This window comes from Psammomys obesus, unplaced genomic scaffold (assembly GCF_907164565.1).
Source record: "Psammomys obesus unplaced genomic scaffold, mPsaObe1.curated_primary_1811, whole genome shotgun sequence".
Taxonomy (NCBI): domain Eukaryota; kingdom Metazoa; phylum Chordata; class Mammalia; order Rodentia; family Muridae; genus Psammomys; species Psammomys obesus.
The window spans coordinates 30,649-45,321 of NW_026592890.1; the positions used below are offsets into that span (position 1 = coordinate 30,649).

The 14,673-nt window shown below is 45.8% G+C and overlaps 1 long non-coding RNA gene across 1 annotated transcript in view; it reads left to right on the forward strand.

Annotated features, from left to right (window-relative positions):
- Nucleotides 1-2,182: 2,182 nt before the first annotated feature.
- The window catches only part of LOC129683405 (uncharacterized), a 64,951-nt gene continuing 52,460 nt past the window's right edge, over nucleotides 2,183-14,673 (forward strand). The window contains exons 1-2 of the long non-coding RNA XR_008721143.1: nucleotides 2,183-2,321; nucleotides 6,560-6,680. This is a non-coding gene — a long non-coding RNA (uncharacterized LOC129683405). The remainder of the gene's footprint in view (nucleotides 2,322-6,559; nucleotides 6,681-14,673) is intronic.

Consider the following 14,673-nt stretch of genomic DNA (forward strand, 5'->3'; position numbering starts at 1 on the left):
TCTTTTTTTTTTTTTTTTTTTTTTTTTTTTTTCTGTCTTTGTGGTCCTCTGGTGCCTTCTTAAGGTCAGAGTGATGAATCCAGGCAGGAATCCCAAGACTTTGATAGCAGCGGGCATCCAGAGAATAAGATGTAAGGTCCTTTCCACCTGGCTCAAGCCTGAAGCAGCTGACCAGCACAGCATCTCTGAGCTGGAACTCGAGATCAGCTTCGGTACCCAGCAGGCTGACTGCCTGGACCTGGGGAAAATCTTATCCATAAATAACTGCAATCCTTTTAAGGACTCAGAAGTTGGAGTGAAGCAGTCTTATAACAGTCCAGCATACAGCAAAGGATCATAGGCGTGATCTCCCATAGACCATTTCATATGGAGTAAACTTTTCTTCACAGGAGGTACAGAGGACCCTGAGATGAGCACAAGGCAAAAGCTCAACCCAGTTACCACCAGTCTCAAGAGTGCACTTAGTTAAGACCTCCTTTAAAGTCCTGCTCCTCCTCTGCATGTTCCCTGAACTCTGAGGGCGACATTAACAGTTTCCAATCTATACTAAGAGCCTTAGAGGGTAATCAAGAGAACTTGACCATGGAGACCAGGCCATAGTCAAAACCCAGAGATGGAGGGAGGCCAAATCTGGAGATGATCTCTGTTATTCACTTCTTGGCTGCTGCCTGGGCCATTTCCGTCCAGGTGGGAATGACCTCTACCCCGCCTATGACCTTATCAACAAGGAGCAGCAGGGATTTGTAGCCAGCAGGGATTTGCTTAACTTCAGTGAAATCTATTTCCCCAAATTCAACAGGTACCTTGACTCCGTTGTCCTGGAGGGAACGTATCCTTCTGTGCCTTTACCTAAGTGCAGGTCAGGCAAGGATCTGATATGTTTTGAAGTATTTCTCAATGTCTAGGCAGCCAGATGTGAGAGATGGTAATTCTGAGGTTACTTATTTATTTATTTTAGGTGACAAGTGCATGGAATGGCGTAAGGCATTTAGGCAGTGCCATCCCGACACCTTTGGCATGCTAGTAGTCTAGCAACACGTCAGCAGCACAGACAGTAGCCTGAGCTAGTACCCCAGGCTAGCCTTAACCTCACAGAGATAGGCATGCCTCTGCCTGTGGCTGGGATTAAGTTTGCTACCTTGTCCAGTAGCATTTGCTTTTCAGAATTGTCTTTCACTACATTATTTTTAAAACTTCGCTCTTGTTAGTCCTCATAATAGTCATGGCCCAGTAATTAGAAACTGAAGCCCTCCAAAAGCCCTTCCCAAACGAGGAAAATTGATTTACAAAGTCCTCAGAAGAGAGTGGGCTTTGGATTAAGATATGAGTAGGAGGCTCTCTGCCTTAAAAAGTCGTTTACTGTGCAGCAACCTCATCCTGCAGACAGACATTAGGCTTCCGCACCGTCTGGAGCAGCGGTTCTCCGCCTGTGGAGAACCCTTCAGGAGGCTGCACATCAGATACTTAATACAAGTAACAACAGTAGCAAAACTTCAGTTCTGAGGGGGCAAGGGAATGATTTCTTGATGGAGAGTCACGAGGAACTGTGTTTCAGGGTCACAGCGTCTGGACGGCCGAGAGCCACTGGTCTAGCACTAGTGTGCTGATGTACTGTGCTCACAGCACCAAGCAGAAGTGCTTGATGTTGATTCCCAGATTTGAAAGTCTGAAGCTCCCAGCTTACTCTGCAGAACCCCATATGACTTCTGAGATACCGGAGAGGACTGGAGTAGATATTTTACAAGTATACCCTGCTCTGCTTTCGGCCCTTTCTCATTGGCTGGAGACAGAAGTGTGAAACTCAGAAGTGGTTTGCTGAGGAAGCCCCTCAGGAAATGGAAGACATCATAAAGTATCAGCAAACTGCCTGCTGCACTTTGAGCCCTGAAGGAAGACCTCCCTGTGCTGCAGACAAGGAAGGGGCAGGAAAAACTCTAACCTGGGTCCTCTGCACAGTTGCCTCTCTGGGCTTAGGTTCTTTCCTGTCTGTGGGAGAAAGCCCTCTGCCTGCATGGGAAAGGCATTTGTTGCTCTTGTTGGCTGGCCTCTCCCTGCAGCATTGTCTTCAAAGGAGGTGGGAGGACCAGTAAATGAGCAAACTTCCTCCTTCAGTTCTGAGAACTGAAACTCAGAAGCCTTAGATTACCCTCCCAGGCTGTACAAGGAAGAGACTCTGACCACGTCTTAGCTTCAGAGAAGATTGCCAACCTGTCCAGAGCCCTGCAAGCTGTGCAGTTTTCCCTGTGCTGTTTCAAGAGCCACTGCCTGTGCTGAGGTGGACTCTGCAGTCCTACAGCTCCTGTGACGTCACTCCAGCTCCTGTAAGTCACCCCTCACCTCACTCCTGTTAGTAACCCCAAAGAACACTCAGGGGATCTCCAAGTTGGACATTTGTGCAGTTGGTGTTTTGGCCTGTGATAGGTTCCATTTCTGGGGTAAGTAAGTGTGTTGTATGTGTGTGTTGTGTGTGTGTGTGTGTGTGTGTGTGTGTTGTGTGTTTGTGTGTGTGTTTGTGTATGTGTTTCTGTGTTTGTGTGTGTGTGTGTGTGTGTGTGTGTGTGTGTTTGCATCTCCCCAGGTAAAGACTGATACAACACCAGTTTTCACAGGACACACTTGGTTGTGTGATCATCTGTCCTGGCTTTGCTATCAGCAGACAGAGTGCAATAGTGTCTGTTGTCTGCACAGCTCTCGTCACCCTGTGTGCGTGGATGCTGGCTTTGTAAAAGATGCTGTTGTGGAAATGCAGAAAAGGATGGACTTTTCTTTTTTTAATTTTTTTATTTTATTAATTACAGTTTATTCACTTTGTATCCCAGCTGTGGACCCCTCCTCCACCTCTCCTATCCCACCCCCCTCCCACTTCATCTCCTATACCCCACCCCAGTCAGAAGTAGCCCATGGCAGCTCAGTGTCCAAGAGGACTTTTCAAGGCCGACCACTGATCTGGCCAGCAGTCTGGACTGGAGGTGCAGAACATAGGAGGGGAATCAGGGTGGGCTTATGCGGTGGTTTGAAGAATGTGCTCGTGGGCTCATATATTTGAATGCTAAATCATCAGGGAGTGGCACTAGTTATCAAAATGAAGAGGCCTGTGCTTGCTTGAGTAGGTGTGGCCTTGTGGAGGAAGCATCACTGGGGGTGGGCTTCCCACAAGCCAGGCCCAGTGTCTCTCTCCTCCTGTGCCTGTGCATCCTGATGTAGAACTCTCAGCTACGTGTCCTTCACCATAACCGCCACACACTGCCACATTCCCCGCCATGCCGGCCATGGAATAAACCCCTGCAGCTGTTCCAAGCTTCAATTAAACACTTTCCTCTGTAAGAGCCATCAAGGTCACGCTGTCTCTACACAGTGTAGAACACTTACTTAGACAGCTCACATCTATTCTTGGGGAGGACATCCCCCTTTGTGTCTCAGCTGGGACTTTCCCAATCCTTCCCTTTCCCTGCAAACTCTTACACTGTGCAGTTCTTTAGACTTTGTTATTCATCAAGTGTTTAGGAGTCTGGCTTCACCAGAAAGCCTTGAGAACAGGCCCAAGGTGGAGTCCCCACTGAGAGCCATGAATGTAGCTGGGCCCAGGGTCCAAGGCTGACCTGTGCATGGCTCTTCATCAGCACTTCAGTTATCTCTCCAGCCTGTCCTCTGCAGTTCAGACTGCGTGTCTCCTGGGTGCTGGCTGGCTCCACTCTGCTCTGCCTCTGCTGGGGTGGTCGCTCCACAGAACTGTCATCTCCAGCATGCTGGGAACTTCTGCTGCCACTGCACTTTACGAGTGGTCTAGCCTGGGCTGTCTTCATGGACCTCAACATTGGTAAACAGTGCCAAGCCTCAGGTGCTCTTCATGACCCCTTCACACCTTCAGAACCAGCACCACCTGGTGGCGCTTACATTACCAAGTGGGCTGCCATCACAAGGGACAACCTTGGCCATGTCTGGAACACAGCTTCTGAGCACTGACTCTCAGGAACACTGTCCAGCAAAGTTTACTTCAATAATGTCGTTATTTTCCTGAACACTGCTAATATCTCAGTTCCAACTACAGCATTTAGTAGCCCAGCAAAGCAAAGCTTCACTTTAGTAGTTCTGGTATCTTGTTAGTCACAGCTGGTTCTTCAGCCCCAGCTACCCAGAACCATTGGTTCATCATTCAAAAGGCTCGGGAGTACCCGCTTCCCTGAACTTCTCAAGCCAGGCCTCCATCAGCTGAACTGCCCTCAGCTGCTCTTACAAGTTCCTGAAGGACACTCCAGTTAGCACTCAAAGCTCAATGGCCTTTTCAGCCCAGAGTTCCAGCCTTTCTACCGTCCTCCCCAAACACATGGCTGGACAGGTCTGTCACAGCAATACCACACCACCTTGGTGCCATCTTGCCTCAGTTAGTGTCACTATTGCTGTGATGAAAAGGCATGGCCAAAGGGACTTGGGAGGAAGGGGTTTCTTTGGCCTAAACTTCCAAGTCACTGTCTGTCACTTGAAAGAAGTCTGGACAGGACTCAAAGAGAGCAGGAATCTGGAGGCAGGGGCTGATGCTGTCTTACAGAAAAGGACCACCCTCCCCCATTGGTCAGTAATTAAGAGAATGCCCTACAGGCTTGTGTAAGCGTGAGCTTAAGGAAGCATTTTTATAACTGAGGTCCATCCTCTCATAGGACTTTAGCTATGTGACACAAAACTGCCCAGCACAGACCTTATATTAACCGGTTACACTAGATTCCTTCTCCCTAAGTACACCCCACCAGAAGATGAACAGGATCACGCTGGAGCCCAAGTACTAGCTTTGTGCTTGACAACTAAAGGTCAATGCACTTGGCACTTAGGTGGAGAAGGATGAGCTACATATTAGTTATCTGTAGGAAAAGCCACTAAAATTTTTGATCAATTAAAAATTTTTGATAAATGAGGAACTGTGAATAATGAAGGTGATTGAAAGAAAGCATCCCTGACTTCCATACATGTGCCAATAAATAATAAAAATAATAAAAAAGAATAATGTCTTAGAAGGAAGTATTTATACAATGACCACCAGATTTTAGCAAGAAAACATTGTTTTAGCCCCTTACAAGTGTGCCACAGTAGCATTGATTAGACAAGATCTCTGAAATGGTTGGGACTCCGCAAGCAGGCAAGACAGCAACTCGTGGTCCAGGGCTCTCCTGCCTCTGCCCTCTTAGCACTGACAGTAAAAGCAGACAGAGCGCACCTGGCTCCTTCACAGGGTTAGGGACCACCTCAGGTTCTCAGGGTTGTGGAGCAGGCACTTACCCTCAGCGTTGTCCTCATGCTTTGGACACACAGGACATTTAGTGGTCAGCAAACAGCCGAAGTTTCTGGAGATAATGTGCATGTGCTGGAGAAAGAGCTGCAGGAACCTGGTCAGAAGCTGGTCCATACTGCCTGGAATACAGAATCCAAAACTTCCAAAGCTGGTAGAGAAGAGTGTATGGAAAAAGGCTCAGAGAAGCACACTCATCCAAGGAGATGGGATATGAAATGAGGAGTCTGGCCTTTCTGGAGTAGGTGTAGCCTTCCTGGAAGAAGTGTGTCATTGGGGGAGGCCTGTGCAGTTTTAAAAAGGCAGTTCCAAGACCAGAGTCTGTCTCTTCCTGCTGCCTGTATATGGGGATGGAGACCTCTCAGTTACCATATCTGCCACCATGTGAAAATGCTCTAAACCTCTGAAATGCTAAGCAAGCTCCATCTAAATGCTTTATTTTATAAACGATGCCATGGTCATGGGGTCTCTTCAGAGTAATAGGACACTGACCAGGATAGAATTGGTACTTGGAAGTGGGGTATTGCTGTGACAGGCCTGACCACACTGCTTTGGGCAGAATAGGGACTCTGGGACTTTGGATTAGGAAAGCAAACAAATGTAGTCGAACATTTTAAACTGCACTTAAGTACCAAACTAGTAGGAGCATGGAAGACAGTGGCACCTAGAGCAATATGGATTAGTACAACCTGGATTAAGAGATTTCAGAGGAGAAAGCTATTATTAAGTGACCTAGAGATGATTCTTATAATATTTAGGTTAAGAATATAGTTGATTTCTACCCCTGTCCAAAACATCTGACTAAGGCTAAATTGAAGAGTTTTGGATTCGTGGCTTTGGCAGAAGACATTTTAAGACATCCTGGAATTGACTGTGTCCTGCGGTGACTAGTGGTCACTATTGTGAAGATCTATACTGAACAGGAGCAAGCTGAGCAAGGACAGACACAAAATGAGCAGTTTCAGAAGAAAAGGCTCCCCAGGAAGTATAATGGAGAGAGTCCAGTGCTCAATGAGATTTTTAAAAACCGTGAAGAAAAGCCTGCTTAAAAATGGAATGAAAGGAGTTGTGACATTAGGTCAAGATCATAGCCAGCTAAGTTTATAATTCCTCAAAATAATTTAAAGAAATGGTTAAGAAATGAAGGAATGTGCCCTGTTTCCCTGATGTCTCTAAGATTTTTAACATGAATGGGTGTTAGATTTTGACAAATTCTTTTTTGGCATCTAAGGAGATGATCATATGTCGTTTTATTTTGTTTTGTTTTGTTTTCTCTTTCAGTTTGTTTATATGGTGGATTACATTGATGGATTTCCACATACTGACCCACTCCTGCATGCCTGGGATGAAGCCTACTTGGTCATGACGGATGATATTTTGGATGTGTTCTTGGATTTGGTTTGTGAGTATTTTACTGAGTATTTTTGCATCAATGTTCAGGAGAAAAATTGGTCTGAAATTTTGTTTCTTTGTTGGGTCTCTGTGTGGTTTAGGTAACAAGGTGACTGTGGCCTCATAGAATGAGTTTTGCAATGTTCCTTCTGTTCCTACTTTGTGGAAGAGTTTGAAGAGTATAGGTATTAGGTCTTCTTTGAAGTGGTAGAATTCTCTGATGAAACCATCTGGCCCTAGGCTTGTTTTGGTTAGGAGACTTTTGATGACTGATTCTATTTCATTAGTGTATATAGGATTATAAAAAACAGAAAGCTGATGAAAATGTATTTGAATGATGGACCCATAGTTCAGCCTCATGAAGCAGAAAAACTTGGCAGTTGTGGCCATGTGTTTCTGCCTTGAGTGTCAAGGATACAACAAAGGGGTTTTGGAATCTCCGTTCTGGGCTGAGTAAAGCTCCTGAGGCCAGATGTGTCAGGAGTGTGCTTGCATGGAGGCTCATTGAGGTGTTAAGGTGAAGCCTGGATTTCATTAGAGACCCCAAGAGTTTGCAGGTGCCAGTCATGGCACACCTGCCAAGAAGAGCTGAGATCAGGGTGTGGAACCAGCCCAAGGGAGAGAAGTGTGCTGCAGACAGCAAAGGTGAAAGGGTGAGAGGGCTGAAGAGCACCTGACATGGGGCGTGGAGAGTCTGAAGTCTGAGCGGCTGCATTTCCATCTTGCTTTGGCCCATTTCCTCACTATGCTGTCTTCCCGCCTTTTCAGAATGGTAACGCGTGTTCTGTGCCATGTTATGTTGGAAGTATGTGATCTGTTTTCTAATTTTAATTTTATGGGGGTTACAATTATGAGGTTGCCTTGAGTCTCAAAAGAAACTTTCATCTCTGGGCTTTTAAATGGGGTTGAGGCTGTAGTATAGTGCGGGGACTTTTGAAGTTGGACTGAAGGCATTTTGCCTATGGGGACCATGGAGTGCAGTGTGGTGTTTTGAGTAAGAATGGTCCCCATAGGCTCAAACATTTGAATGCTTGGCCCTAAGGGAGTGGCACTACCTTAGAGAGATTAGGACTGTGGCCTTTTGGAGTAGGCATGGCCTTACTGGAGGAAATGTGTCACTGCGGATGGGTTGAGGTTTCAAGAAGACCATTCAATCTCAGACCTTCTCTCTTCTTGCTGCCTTTAGATCTGGCTGTACAACTGTCAGTTATCATGTCTGCCTGTGTACCACCGTGCTCCCAACCATGAGATAATAAACTAAACCTCTGGAACCGTCAACCAGCCTCGATTAAATGCTTTCTTTGATAAGGGTTGCCATGGTCATGGTGTCTCTTCACAGCAATAGAACACTGACAAAGATCTGTTTCCTCTTACGTTAGTTTCCCCAGAGTGTTTTATCACAGCAACAGAATGGAAATAGAATAACACAATGTCACATCTCCTGGACCTGATGTAGCAGTCCAGGGATGGTTTCCTGGAACTGGTCAGAGGATAGCCATACTATGAGACAAGGAAAACCTAGGGTGGTTAAATCTGGTAGTAGAGGAGTAGTGATGAAAAACCTCAGAGAAGTTCATGTGACGAGTGGGTGTAACAGCAAAGCATTCTGGGAAGTGTGCAGAGTCCCTGCTGCTCTGTGGGATGCTGCAGCAGCCATGTTGAGAAGCACAGTGGGACTGGCCGGAGTTCAGGGCACCAGCATTGTTGGAGGCTCAGGGTTGATGGCGGCACAAGGCTATGGGTGATGTTAGGAGACCTTATTCCTGAATCCCAGCAAATATGGCACAGAAAACTCCGGAGTCTGAAAGCTGCCTGTCCAGGGCAGAAGAAAATCGAGAAACCTACAAGAATATAAACATTTAACATTACATTTTTAAAATCTGGTATTTCAGCCCCTCAGCAGTTTTATTGGAATCACATTGATTTATCTCAAAATGACAGGCCCAGCTAAGAACCTATAGGTTTTGGTACTTGCTGGCCCTGGTGAGGAGACAGGGCTCTAACTCAGGGCACATTTAGGTGGTACTCATGGGGATCTGGAAAGACAGGAAACAAAAGCCCCTTCTTCCTCAAGCAGTAGATGCAATACATGATATATATTGAGTTTATAACTACCATGTGTAAGTAGTATTTTTATTTTTCATTATTTAAGACCATTTTTTATTTAAAACATTTTCATCATATTCTTCCCCTCCTCCATGTTCATCCAAATCCTCTCCTCCTTCCTACCCACCCAACTTCCAGTTGTTTCTCAAAAAACCCAGAACCTAGAAAACAAAATTCAACAGCACCCACAAAGAAACAACAACAACCAAAACCCCACCCAGCTATAGCCAGATAAAGGCAGACACACAAAAACTGTGACATCCCTCACTTGCTGGTCAACTACTCTTGATATTCCCAGTGTCACTCCATTGAAGAAAACTGGTTAACAGTTAACAGTTCATTGTTAACTTCCACCCTAGTGGCTGGGTTTACATTCATTCATTCATTAATTCATATACTTTTATATATATATAAAAGTATATGAATATATACTTATATATATATAAGTATATATATAATATATATATATAAAGTATATATATAAAGTATATATATAAAGTATATATATATATATATAAGAAATATATATATATATATCAAGATAAAACAAAAACTATCACATTGGAGTTAGATAATACAGACCAGCAGAAGGAAAAGAGCCCAAGAGAATGGACAAGATTAGAGACAAACTTGTTCCCACGGTCAGGATTCCCATAAAAACACAAACTGGAAGCCATAAGCACAGAGGAGCTGGTACAAAGCCCTGCAGGTCCCGTGCTTGCTGGTTGAGTCCCTGTGACTTCCTGTGAGCTTTGCTCATGCTGATGTAGACAGCCTTGTTTTCTTGGTGTCCTCATGCCCTCTGGCTTTTACTGTCTTTCTGCTTCCTCTTTCCACTGGATTCCCTGGGCTCTGAGAGGAGGGATTTGTTGGAAACATCCTATTGATGGCTGAATGTTGCAATGTCTCTCACTCTCTGCATAGTGGGTCTCTATAGTTAAGCCAGACATTTCTTTTTTTTTTTTTTTTCTCTGAGACACGGCTTTTCTGTGTAGCTTTGGCTGTCCTGGACTTGCTTTGTAGACCAGGCTGGCCTTGAACTTAAAAAGATACACCTGCCTCTGCCTCCCTGAGTCCTGGGGTTGCAGGCATGCACCACTGCCCCTGGCTAAACTGGACATTGCTAAACTGGACATTTCTAAACCCGGACATTTTTATTTGTTGACGTTGTCATTACTGTATACATGTATTTTAATCATTTTTATGGCCCATGCTTTTCCCTTATTCCTTCCAGTTCTATACTTAACCACTTCTCAACATTCTGTCTTGATTTAAAAAAAAAAAAGTTGTTTTAGGGACTGGAGAGATGGCTAGTGGTTAAGAACACTGGCTGCTCTTCCAGAGAATATAGGTTCAAGTCTCAGCACCTACATGAGGCTCACAATGGTCTGTAACTCCAGTTTTAGGGATAAGATGTCTCTGGCTTCTGTCAGCTTTGCATGACATGGTCCACATACATATGTGCAGGCAAAGCACCCATAAACATGTAATAAAAATAAACATTAAGGAGGACTACAGATAAAATAACAGTAAGTTTTTCAACTAAAGCAAGGAAGACTACCTGCTGTAAACACCTAAGCAGGCATTCCTCTTCATGATGGTTCCTGAGTCGCAGCGGCAGGAATTGTGATGGAGCTGTGCCAGCAGTGGGCAGGTACTCTGCAGACTCACCTTCTTGGCCCTTTGACCACAAACAACACATTCTTCCTTCCTTTCTGTTTTTTTTTTTTTTTCAACACAAGGTGTCTATGTGTAGTCCTGCCTGTGCTGAACCTTCCTCTGTTGACCAGATTCCTCTAACTCAGAGATTTGCCTGCCTGTGCCTCCAGAATGCTGGGACTGAAGGCATGAGCCATCAAACCCAGCTAACAACACATTTCTCATTAATATATACAAAATAATACAAAAGATAAATCAATAAATAATGTGTGAATACCAAGTGTAAAGCTAGAAAAGTGGAATGAAGTTCAGCAAGAATTAAATACAGAGTAGAAACAATAGGGAAAATCAATCAAAACAAAGTTCTTTTCAAAGTGACCTTGAGAGATTTTATGCAGATCAACCAAGAACAAAGGGACTCCTACAACTATTTAATCTCAAATGAAAGAGAGGCATTTGGAGTAAAAACTTATTTGACTTGTGAAGTAAAACAGTTACAAGAGAATATTCTGAAAATTTCATGTAACAACTGTATAATGTAAACACGCACACATTTGCAGAAACCTGATCATCTGTAAAATAATCAGGTAAAGAATGTTTAAAAACATCTGACTAGAAAGATGACATTGTAAACACATAAAGGCAGCAATCAGACAGCTTCCACTGAGGAAAATGGAGGACGGACATACCTGTTCTGAGCTGTTCACCAGAGAAGACGCCTCAGACATTTTTTAAATTTTTATTTTTTATATTAATTACAGTTTATTCACTTTGTATCTCCGCTGTAGCTCTCTCCCTCCTCCCCTCACAATCCCACCCTCCCTCCCTCATCTCCTCCCATGCCCCTCTGCAAGTCCACTGAATAGTGGAGGTCCTCCTCCCCTTCCATCTGACCCTGGCTTATCCGGTCTCATCTGAACTGGCTGCATTGTCCTCCTCTGTGGCTTGGCAAGGCTGCTCCCCCATCCAGGGGAGGCAGTCAAAGAGCCAGCCACTGAGCTCATGTCAGACACAGTCCCTGTTCCCCTTACTAGGGTACCCACTTGGACACTGAGCTGCCATGGGCTACATCTGTGCAGGGGTTCTAAGTTATCTCTATGAATGGACCTTGGTTGGAGTATCAGTCTCAGAAAAGACCCCTGTGCCCTGATATTTTGGTTCTGTTGCTATGCTTGTGGAGCTCCTGTCCTCTCCAGGTCTTACTATCTCCCCCTTCTTTCTTGAGATTCCATTTTTTAATTAATTTGTTTACTTACATTCTGACCACAGTTTCCCCTTTGTCCTCTCCACCCCCACCCCCAAATGTGGTGTTTAAGCCAATTGAAAGTATGTATTAGCTAGCCTGTGACTACTCTGGGTGTTCTGGATCCCACTGTAGCAAGGACCCTTTATCAGGGAGAGCTTTTAAGCACAAAAACCAGGTTCTGGGTTGACATTCTTAAGTTAACAGGAATAGTTACCAAGAAGCAGAACTCCAGAAGCAAAAAACCAAGGTTAGTACATTTAGAGACTTTCCCAGAACTATGGACTTTGATGGATTAGGTCCTTGTTTTTGTTTGGCAGGTGGTGCTGTCTGTGTGCTGAGTTTTACAGCCTGAATGACACCATCATGGAGTCAGTGGTGCTAAGGTCTTGAGCCCTCCTAGACTTGATACTGACTTCTACTGAACACCGAGTCCTCGGGTTCGGTTTCCTGTGATTAGCTGTTGCAGGTCCCCTGCAGTGACACCTCAGGTTCTTTAATAGTGCCAGTCTACTTAATGCCGCTAAATTACTATTAATTTGGTGAAATAGTCAGTTTTGAAGCTCTAACACTTTAATAGCACACCATTAGAGCTTAAAGTCCAATATCAGTCAGGCATGGTGGCAAACGCCTTTAAGCCTGAGGAGGAGGAGGTAGAGGCAGCAGGATCTCTGTGAGCATCAGGCCAGCCTGGTCTACACAGGGAGACCCTGCTTCAAAACAACTGTTTTCAATCGTGAATTCTGCCCTTTATATCCTCCATATTTTTAGGATCCTATTGTTATTGCTGTTTTTATGTGTGTCACCATGTGTGTGTACATGTGTGTACACTGTGTGTGTGTGTGTGTGAGTGCACTGTGGCTGCACAGGCCTTGCTCTGAAGAGAGACGCTTCTCTGTGCAGTGGAGAGCACCACTAACTAAGGGAGAACCTGCATCACAGGGCGTGGACTCAGCAGTGACAGCTTCAGGACCTTCAGGCTTTCATCGCCAGAGGCCCCTGCAGGGGCAGCCGGCCTGCTGCACTGAGCAGCTCCCGAGTTCTCTGCTCTGCACCTGCGTGCAGCCCTTGACAGACTGCCTGGTGCGTGTCACACAAACTAATCTCACAATAGTAATACTATTAAAATATCACTTTTTATAAAATAGTTCTCTCCTAACATATGTAGCCATATACCAATGGCAGATATAGCTCTTCTTTCCAAGAAAGAAGAGAAGCTGCTTCGTACAGGGTCTATGCCTCACACTGACACAGATACTGACAAGTTACATAAACAGGAGTAAAAACCTCACCTTCCAGCTAAGGAGGTCTGGTTATCCCGTTTCTGTGCTTGTAAGGATACATAACAACTTCAAGTAGGTCTATATTAAGTGCAAATTCCCACCAGGGAGCACCAAGAGAAGGAGGACCAGGTGATAAGAAAGGGCCCAAACTATCACAGAGTAGAAAGAACATGAAATGTTATGCCAGGAGCATGATGAGTCCTCTGGTTGATGCAGAGGAGAAGGGAGAGAAGGGCTGAGGAAAAATGGCTGAACCGGATGAATTCTCATCATGTTCTCTGGAGCATCTCCAACCTAGAGCAAGGAAACACGTCTTTTGAATGTTCTGAACACAGCCTGGGTCGGTTCTCCTGGGTGACCTGGACAGTCATCACCACCCCAGCCGCCCTCCCTGGGGGTCATCATTTCCCTCCCCCATCACTCCTGCACTCTACATCCTGGAGCATCTCCTGTCTTCCTCCCTCCTTTCCCGTGTTCCATGGTCAGCCCTGGCCTGCTGCAGAGCATGGAAGTTCAGGATAAAGCAGTAATGACTAGCAGTAATGCTCCCTGACTCAGGGCCTGATGGGAGAAGCCACAGGAGCTGGCAGGAGCCCTAGCCAGAGAGGATCCTGGGTCCCGGTTGTCCAGACCGTGAGTGGGGTCTGAGACATCTCTTCTGCTTCATTCTAACCCTCTCATCAGGTGAGAGTGGCACACAGCTGTGGGTGTGGCTGTCCCTGCGCCACCTTGTGCCTCTGTGCAGTCCAGACGGGAGCAGTGGCCTCCAACAGCAGCTCAGTCCCACCTGCCTCCAGTGGGAACCCTGACCCCGGCGGTGGCTGCGTGATTCGTTTCTGTGTGTGTGTGTGTTAGCCTGCATGTGTGTCAGGCACGGTGTGAATGCCCGCTGTCTGTGGGGAAGAAGGGCCTGGAACCCCTGGACCTGGAGCTGTAGATGGCCGTGAGCTGGCGTGTGGGTGCTGGGAACAAACCCTGGTCTGATGCAGGAGCAGCAGGTGGTCTTGCCAACTCCTTATTTTATCTTCTTTATCACCGTCTGTGGAATCCTCTTCCCTCCCACACATTAGTCTAAAAACCACCTCCTTCTCTCGTGTCTCTGCGGTCCCCACATCTGCAGCATGAGAAGCTCCTAAGTAGGGACCCACTCTAACCAGGCACTTGCTCTGTTCCCTTGTCATTCCCACTAGGCTGTGAAAGATTGCTCTCCTGTCAAGACTCAGTGTGCACCAGCTATTGCTGGCAGATGATATGAACTCCCCATCTCCTCCTTCCTTTCCCAGTAAGATGCTGCAGCTGGGGATGACAGCAAAACTGCCAGAGCTCACCCCTGCTTCCTCACTCTTCACCCATCTGTCCCTTACCCCACTTCCAACACCGTCCTCCATACCTGTCCTTGTCGAGGATTCTCAAAGAACACATAAAAATGGAAGGGAGGAGTATCAGCAGGACAGAGAAGTGGGGCTTGGTGGCCATGGAAGAATGCTGGTCCACACTAGGGGTAGTTGGTGGTGAGGCTGAAATAGAAATACAAGTTGAGTCTTTGACCAGACCTCAAATCCGAAGAAATGTCACCTTAGCTTCTGGGTCCTCAGGTAATTCAGTGGACACACCGAGTCTCCCCTCTTTGCTATGAACAGCTGTTTGTGTGGTCCTCAGAAGGAAGGGGGAGGGGATGTCCCTGTCCTCAAAAGAGTCATGTAGCTATGGTA